At 47.0% G+C, this 7,555-nt stretch overlaps 2 long non-coding RNA genes across 2 annotated transcripts; one reads left to right on the plus strand and one right to left on the minus strand.

Moving 5' to 3' along the window:
* The first annotated feature begins 91 nt into the window (after positions 1-91).
* Positions 92-6,298, plus strand: LOC145518150 (uncharacterized). The gene is made up of 3 exons (XR_014062656.1): positions 92-231; positions 2,214-3,024; positions 4,109-6,298. It is a non-coding gene; the product is annotated as an uncharacterized LOC145518150 (long non-coding RNA).
* Positions 2,285-3,770, minus strand: LOC145518152 (uncharacterized). The gene is made up of 3 exons (XR_014062658.1): positions 3,254-3,770; positions 2,725-2,793; positions 2,285-2,527 (listed from the first exon to the last, which is right to left on the minus strand). It is a non-coding gene; the product is annotated as an uncharacterized LOC145518152 (long non-coding RNA).
* Positions 6,299-7,555: the final 1,257 nt, after the last annotated feature.

Below are 7,555 nucleotides of genomic sequence, written 5' to 3' on the forward strand. Positions count from 1 at the left end.
AACCAAGGTGTCAGCTGAAGCCATTGAGCTCACAAATGCTGCCAAGTGACTCTGGGAGTAATGACGGTCTCCCTCCAGACCCAGACCACACTTGGGCCCATGACCTTGAGCGTCACTGTACCTCCCATGGCGGTTCTGAAAAGGGGAGAATGATGGCAGGCAGCGGCCTGGCTCCTTCCAATTATGATGGTAACAAAAGACATAAATACATGAAGTTTCAAGGCCTGCAGGGTGAGAGTGGCTCAGTGCAGCAGCCTTTTTACACCACGAGGCGCGCTTTCCTGAGACAATCTTCTTTTTTTTGTGAGCCTTGAGTTAATTTCTCTTACACACATCCTGGTGGCTGAGCAATAAAGAATCTGCCTACAATGCAGGAGCAAGGCAATAGACGTAGGTTTGATCCCTGGGTTCAGAAGGCACCCTGGAGAAGGAAATGGCAACCCACTCCAGTATTCTTTGTGTGTGTGTAAATGTGTTTTAATTTATTTATTTTTAATTGAAAGATAATTGCTTTATGGTATTGTGTTGGTTTCTACCAAACACCAACATGAATCAGCTGTAGGTTGACCTATATCTCCTCCCACTTGAACATCTGTCCCACCTCCCTCCCCATCCCACCCCTCTAAGTTGTTACTGAGCCCTGGTCTGAGTTCCCTGAATCATCACTCCAGTATTCGTGCCTGGAAAATTCCATGGACAGAGGAGCCCGGTGGGCTGCAGTCGGTGGGGTCACAGAGAGTTGGACACAACTGAGCAGCTAACCACACAGACAAACTTTGTGGTAAACGCTGACACTAGGGAGACACTCCATAAATAGTTGCTATTAACTACCATGCCTTGCTTTTTATTATATGCTCATTGAGACCAGAAATTTCACATCCTCTGTGTTGCCAAAAGTCCTGGGCAGATTTAATATAATGCCATTGCTACTGAGGAGCACTTGGGAAATAGTACTCAGTATTGATGAAAATGGTAACTACTTTCATTGAGATGCAAACTGCTGAAAGGGGCTAAATACTCTTGGCTCTTGACCTCTGTTGTATTGGGAGAGAGTGATTTATGCAGGCTTCCAACTAACTACTTGTCCTTCCCTCTCTGAAAGTCGGACACACTTATGTCACTGAGCACGTGTGTAGGTGGGTGAGAGGCTTTCTTGGGCTTAAGCCAGAGAGCCAGGCTATTTGCAGCAGATTTAGACTTTTAAGATATGGAAACTTGTTAATATGCCAAGTAGGAGACAAGGATGAGATGGCTGGATGGCATCACTGATGCAATGGACATGAACCTGGGCAAACTCTGGGAGATGGTGAGGGTCAGGGAGGCCCGATGTTCTGCAGTCCATGGGGTCGAAAAGAGTCGGACCCGACTGCGTGGCTGAACAACAACAAGGAGACAAGGAATCAGGCCATGTCAGGTCAGGCCCCCACATGGGGCATCCAGAGAGGCTGGGAGGCTGGGAGGCCATGAGGGCGAGCGAGTACAGGAGACAACAGACAGTGGGAATTCCTTTGAGCAACAGAGGGCTTGGGGTGGCTTTGCAGCCAGTGTGCTGTGTCTCTTTCCCAGCCTCCATTCATTCCTTCAAGCTGCATTTTCAGCTGAAACTGTGATTACTATCTTGCTGAGTGCAGGCAAGATAAAATCTGGGAGGGGCTGCCAAGGTTCAAATTTCCATCATTCTTAAGAAGTCAGAACCCAGAGTTTTCACTCCTCGCCCAGGGGTAAGTCGTCGTCAGGTTAGTTCCCAGGATGCTCACCCGCGAGTGTTGGGGGTAATACTGTGCTCAGTAATTTCTATACAGAAGCTTGAGAAAAAGTCCTAGGTGGGACTGAAGCTTTGGAGAGAATTAACGCCACTGTGAGTTTTGAAACCAAAACTAAATTGTGACTGTCATCAGCAGCCAATATCTAGGGACTTGGGTTCACTTGCAGATTATACTTTTATTTTGTTCAACTTTTATACATGAGACAATAACATTTGTCAATGACTTACACTTACCTGGTCCGACTCTCCTCAAATATCCGGGAAAATGAAACCCAGTTTGTTCTAAAGAAAGACTAGAGGGAGTGGAGGGTTGTGTTTAAACTGCCAGGTTTACTTAAAACACTGTCCCCTCCCATTCAATTTATTTTCCCCGAAGTCAAAGATTCCTTTTTCATTAGCCAGGAGTGTTACATAATAAAAACAAGCTGCTTTTCTTTTTCCTTCCCAGGTGATCAGGATTTGGATCAGTAAATTTTGGTTATTCCTCTTTCCCAGAGCTAGAAGGACAAGGACCCAAGGTAGGATGTCTACATTGATTTTAATGATTTTGCCAGAGGTCACTTGGGCTTCCCTGGTGGCTCATGGTAAATAATCTGCCAGCAATGCAGCGGACTTGCGGGAGACTGGGCTTCTATGCCTGGGTCAGGAAGATCCCCTGAAGTAGAAAGTGGCAACCCACTGCAGTATATTCTTTCCTGAAGAATCCCATGGACAGAGGAGTGGGGTGGGCTACAGTCCTTGGGGTCTCAGAGTTGGACACAACTGAGCAAGTAAACAACAACAGTGAGGTCACTTTGGGGGAAAAGTTTCAAAGACAACCCACCCAGCAGTGAAGACTACACTAATGTTCTGTGTGACCCCCTGGGCATATTAATATGAGAGTGTGTGTAACACTCAATTCCTGGCAAATGATATGTCCAGGCAAGCTCGTTACCACGGTGAAGAATGCAATTACCTACCTTACATGACTCCCTCTCTTCTGACCCCAAAGTCAGCCCTTCCTCCATCTCTCTTCCTGGGAGTGTCATCTAGGTGGGTGAAATAATAGGAAGACTGCTCACATACTTGTAGAAAAAGGAAAATGCATAATGTCTTTAATTCCATTTAGATTTCTACTGACATCAGAGATCATCCTAGGTTAAGGTTGGTCTGCTGAATTAAATAGACTTGGTTTTGAGTCTTGGCTCTGCAACTTCTTAATGTTGCTGTGCTGTGCTTAGTTGCTCAGTTATGTCCAACTCTTTGTGACCCCATGGACTGTAGCCTGCCAGGCTCCTCTGTCCCTGGGATTCTCCAGGCAAGAATACTGGAGCGGGTTGCCATGCCCTCCTCCATGGGATCTTCTGAACCCAGGGATCAAACCCAGGTCTCCCGTATTGCAGCAGATTCTTTACTGTCTGAGCCACCAAGGAAGCCCTTTTAATGATGAGATCTTGGGAAAGTTTAGAATCTCTCAAATTCTCATTTGTAAAATGAGAGTACTCATACCTCCATCATGAGCTTGGGTGAACGTAAAGGATGACGTACACAAAAGCATAGGGTCTGGGCACCTTGCAGAGATTCGGGGTTGGCAAGGAGATTAGTCTTTCTCTCCCGGTCACAGCCTCTCCTGGAGATGGTCCTGCTGTCACCCAGGCAGCACGGGGACACGTGGGAAAGTGAGGTGACCACCACCATGTGGGGATCGTGGGGAGTCCTTCTCAGGAACTAACACAGAGAGTGGCTGCCTGGATGGGGCACGTTAGAGAGAAAAGGCTTTCTGTGGCCTCACCGATCGCAGAACCTGCAGATGCCGACAGCAGGGTAGCTGGGCGAGGCAGTGCGCCAAGTAACAGCCTGATCAGGAAACGGGTCACAGAGCAAATGAAGGAGGTGGGAGGAAATGTCCTGCAACAACCCACACAAAACGGTGTCCCTTGAAATTATAACTCATGACCCAACCCTTTCCCCGTGTGTCCCCACACCCCCAGGTTACATTCGGAGACTGTTTATTCACAGCTGAATTGCCAGTGCTCACCCGCTAGCTGGCACTTAATTGTAGGTGCTCAGTCATAATTGATGACTAGTCAACTGAATGACACACTCCTAGTCTCCTGAGGACCCAGATTTGCATTTTTCTCTGCCTCTGAGGAAAAAAGTGGGCATTTTATAGGGCACCAAGTTCCCAGAGTCTATTTTCCTAAACTACTACCTGAAATCCTTTTAGAATTCACTCAAGGCTCTCCTCTGGAGCTGCAGGACAAGAGCAGAGGTGCCAAGGGGAGGTTGTTTGTTTTAAAAAAATTTATTGCAGTATAATGGCAACCCACTCCAGTATTCTTGCCTGGAGAAGCCCATGGACAGAGGAGCCTGGCGGGCCACGGTCCATAGGGTCTCAGGGAGTCGGACGCAACTGAAGCGACGAAGCATAGTTGTTTTACAGTGTCGTGTTATTTTCTGCGGTTCAGCAAGGTGAATCAGTTATACGTTTACATACATCCAGTCTTTTTTTGGATTTCCTGCCCACTCAGGTCACCACAGAGCACTGAGTAGAGCCCCCTGGGTGTCATTAGTTGTTTATTTTACACATAGTAGTGTGTGTGTGGTCAATCCCACTCTCCCGATTCATCGCATCCGCCCCCATCTCCCCTCTTGGTGGAAACCATTACTTCTGGTTTTCTGAGTGCCTGTTGTGACAGAAGTCCAGAATGAGGGATCAGACAGAAGTCCAGAATGCTGCGGATTTTGCTGGAAGGCCAGCAGAGAACAGACCCGCTGAGTCCGAACTCACAGCGAAAAGGACACACGTAAAGTGCAGTACCTTTACTAATGATCTTGGTCAAAGGTTCTACTTTTATTACCTTAAAAAAAGTGACTGAATATTTAAAAGCTTGGAGTCTCCAGGCCAAAAGCAATTACTGTCATTGTTCTCAAAGGATACATTCCCAGTGTTGTCGCTTTTATTTTCTGTGGAAAAGGCACCTTTTCTTTGCTCCTTTACAAACCACTACACACCGGAAGCCAGCATCTTAAGGGCTACACAATCCAGGAATTCCCTGCAGGATCCTTCGTACCTGGAGCTGGTGTTAAAAAGGTCATTAAGAACAGAGCATTCAGTCATTCCCTGGAGCTCCTGGTAATTTGTGTTTAACGACCTAGACTCTAGCAGAGTTAATATTTACAGTGAGGTAATATATTATTCACATGGACCCCAGACACCAAAGCATCTATAAATTCACACATAGTTAACCTCCTTCTGTTCCTTACTTTCTTTCCTTATTAAGTCAATGCAAGACCCCATCTATTATCAGAGATAAAGTTCTTTCAATAATTTCAGCCACAAGCCCTTTAAAAGGAAAATAAAAAAAATTAAGAACTTGCCAGATTCTCATTTAACATGAAGAACCTTTACAGACTTCAGAAGGAGTGGCTCTGGGTAAAGGAAATGATAGAAACAAATTATTGCCATTTTGTTCTTTGGAGTTATGTACACATTGAAGAGTAAGAAATGGATTCTAAGGGATGAAACCTTTGTCCAGAATGTAGCAGGCTATTCCTAAGGATTTCTAGGAATACAAGAGTGTGCCTATGAACAAACTCATCCAAGAGAGAAATTGTACTGCTTAACAGGATGTGCATTCGTCAACATGAATTGACAAATTATAGATTGGTGTTAGTCTCTCAGTCGTGTCCAACTCTTTGCAACCTCAGGCTCCTTTGGAGCCCACCAGTCTCCTCTGTCCATGCGATTCTCCAGGCAAGAATCCTGGAGTGAGTTACCATTTCCTTCTCCAGGGGATCTTCCCAGCCCCGGGATTGAACCTGAGTCTTCTGCATTGGCAGGCAGGTGAGCTACCAGGGGAGCCTGATCTCAGGTTAGTAGACTTTCTTTCTGGCAGTGTCTTCCTCGAGAGCATGCTGTCCAGCGAGTGGTTGATGGCGCGAGGTTCCTCTGACTTAGCCTTGGAACTCACTCAGTGCCACGTTGGTTATAAGGAAGTCACAAGGCCGAACCAGATTCAAGAGGATAAAACTATCCACAGGCATGGATGCTAGAAATTTTAGCCCATCAGTGACCCATCTTTGAAGCTTAGATACTACACCCTGGCTGTGTGTCTGTCTCCAAGTGTTTAATGTAGTCTTGTATTTATAAAGTGGGTTAGAGTTAAAGCTACTTATTTTGGTTAAAGCTGCTTATTTTGGTTATGAGACTTCCCTGAGGCTCAGCGGGTAAAGAATCTACCTGCAGTGCAGGAGATACAGGAGACTCGGGTTCCATCCCTGGGTTGGAAAGATCCCCTGGAGGAGGAAAATGGCAACCCACTCCAGTATTCTTCCCTAGGAAATCCCATGGACAGAGAAGCCTGGCAGGCTAGAGTCCATGGGTCACAAGAGTTGGATACGACTGAGTGACTGGGAACATAATGACAATAATAATATCTGCCATCCATGAAGCAATTGCACTATTGTGCAAAGAGTTGTGCAAAAATAAATAAAAAATTCCTGCTCTCACAGAGCTAGTAGGGGAGAAAGGCAATCAAGCAAAAAAGAAAATACGAGGTATAGCAGATGGTGATAAACTCTCCAGAGAAAAGTGAAGCAGGAAGAGGATTAGAAAATGTGTGTGTGGACAAAATTTTAAATAGGCTCTTGGAGGAGGCGGCCCTGATGAGGGGACATCTTTCTGCCAACGGGATTGCAGGTTCGGGACCGGTCCCCTCCTCTGCGGCTGCAGCACTTTTCCTGCTGACCGTCCGGCCGCCCCATCCTGCCCTTAGGCGTCAGCCTGGAAACTTTGCCCCTGGAGGCCTGTCCCGACCCCTCAGTCGGTGCTGCGGTCTCGGTCTCCTGCATTTCTCCTCCTACGTGATTGTCACACTGTATCTGCTCATCCTATCACCAACACGACCAAGGAAGCAGGGCTTCTGTCTCGATCATTGACGGGTGTATCCGCTGTGCCTACCATGAGTCCTAGCATGCATTTGGACCCAATAGAAGTGCTGTGGATGACGGGCCAGTCACCCTCCACCTCCCCAGTCTTCGCTTTTTTTTTCTCAGATTGCATAGCTGGTAGGTTCGGGACCCATTCCAGGGCCTCTGATCCCACCTCTGGCCTCCATTCTCTGGTTCCCTGGCCGAGGACCCCAGCTCTGAGCCCTCAACAGTCAGCCGGCACCTTTTGGAGGAGAGCTTAGATCTCCTTGTTGCTGTCTTGTAGGCTTGGTTCCAGTCCCAAACTTCAGTGGTCCCGCCAGCCTCCCGTGTCTGATGTGTATTCTTTGGAGATCGAGAGCAAAGAATCTGCGTATTTACTTTGGATTTGAGCCATGAGGAAGGGACGGTGCAATCGGTTTGGAACAATTTCGGGAGCTGGCTCTCTCTTTTTGGCTGTTGTCAGCTTGCTGATTGTGTAACTTTATAGCCACCATCCGTGTGCCCCGAGGGGCGAACTAATGGGAAGACTTTAAAAGTCTAAAAATAAAAGTCAATAAACCGATAATGAGGATTGTTGAGCTACCCTAACTCACACATGATTGATTTTTTTTTTTTTCCCCCGAAATCCCAACCGTTTGTTTCCAACACTGACACTGGACTCTGGACCTGAGTTTGATTTGTCTCGGCCACTCACCCTCAGCACCGGTCCAATTGGCGGCGGGCGTTCTGCCCGTCTGGCGAACCACTGGTCCAGGGTTGGGTATATCTTTGCATCGATTGGCTTCAGGCTCGGGTGTGCTGTATGGTTATTGTACAGACAAAGATCCAAATCTTTCCTGTCAGGAGGGAGAGCACAAAAAAACCCAATCACCCGTG

The sequence above is a fragment of the Giraffa tippelskirchi genome, chromosome 8, assembly GCF_054371585.1.
Source record: "Giraffa tippelskirchi isolate mGirTip1 chromosome 8, T2T-mGirTip1v1.2.pri, whole genome shotgun sequence".
In the NCBI taxonomy this organism is placed as follows: Eukaryota; Metazoa; Chordata; class Mammalia; order Artiodactyla; family Giraffidae; genus Giraffa; species Giraffa tippelskirchi.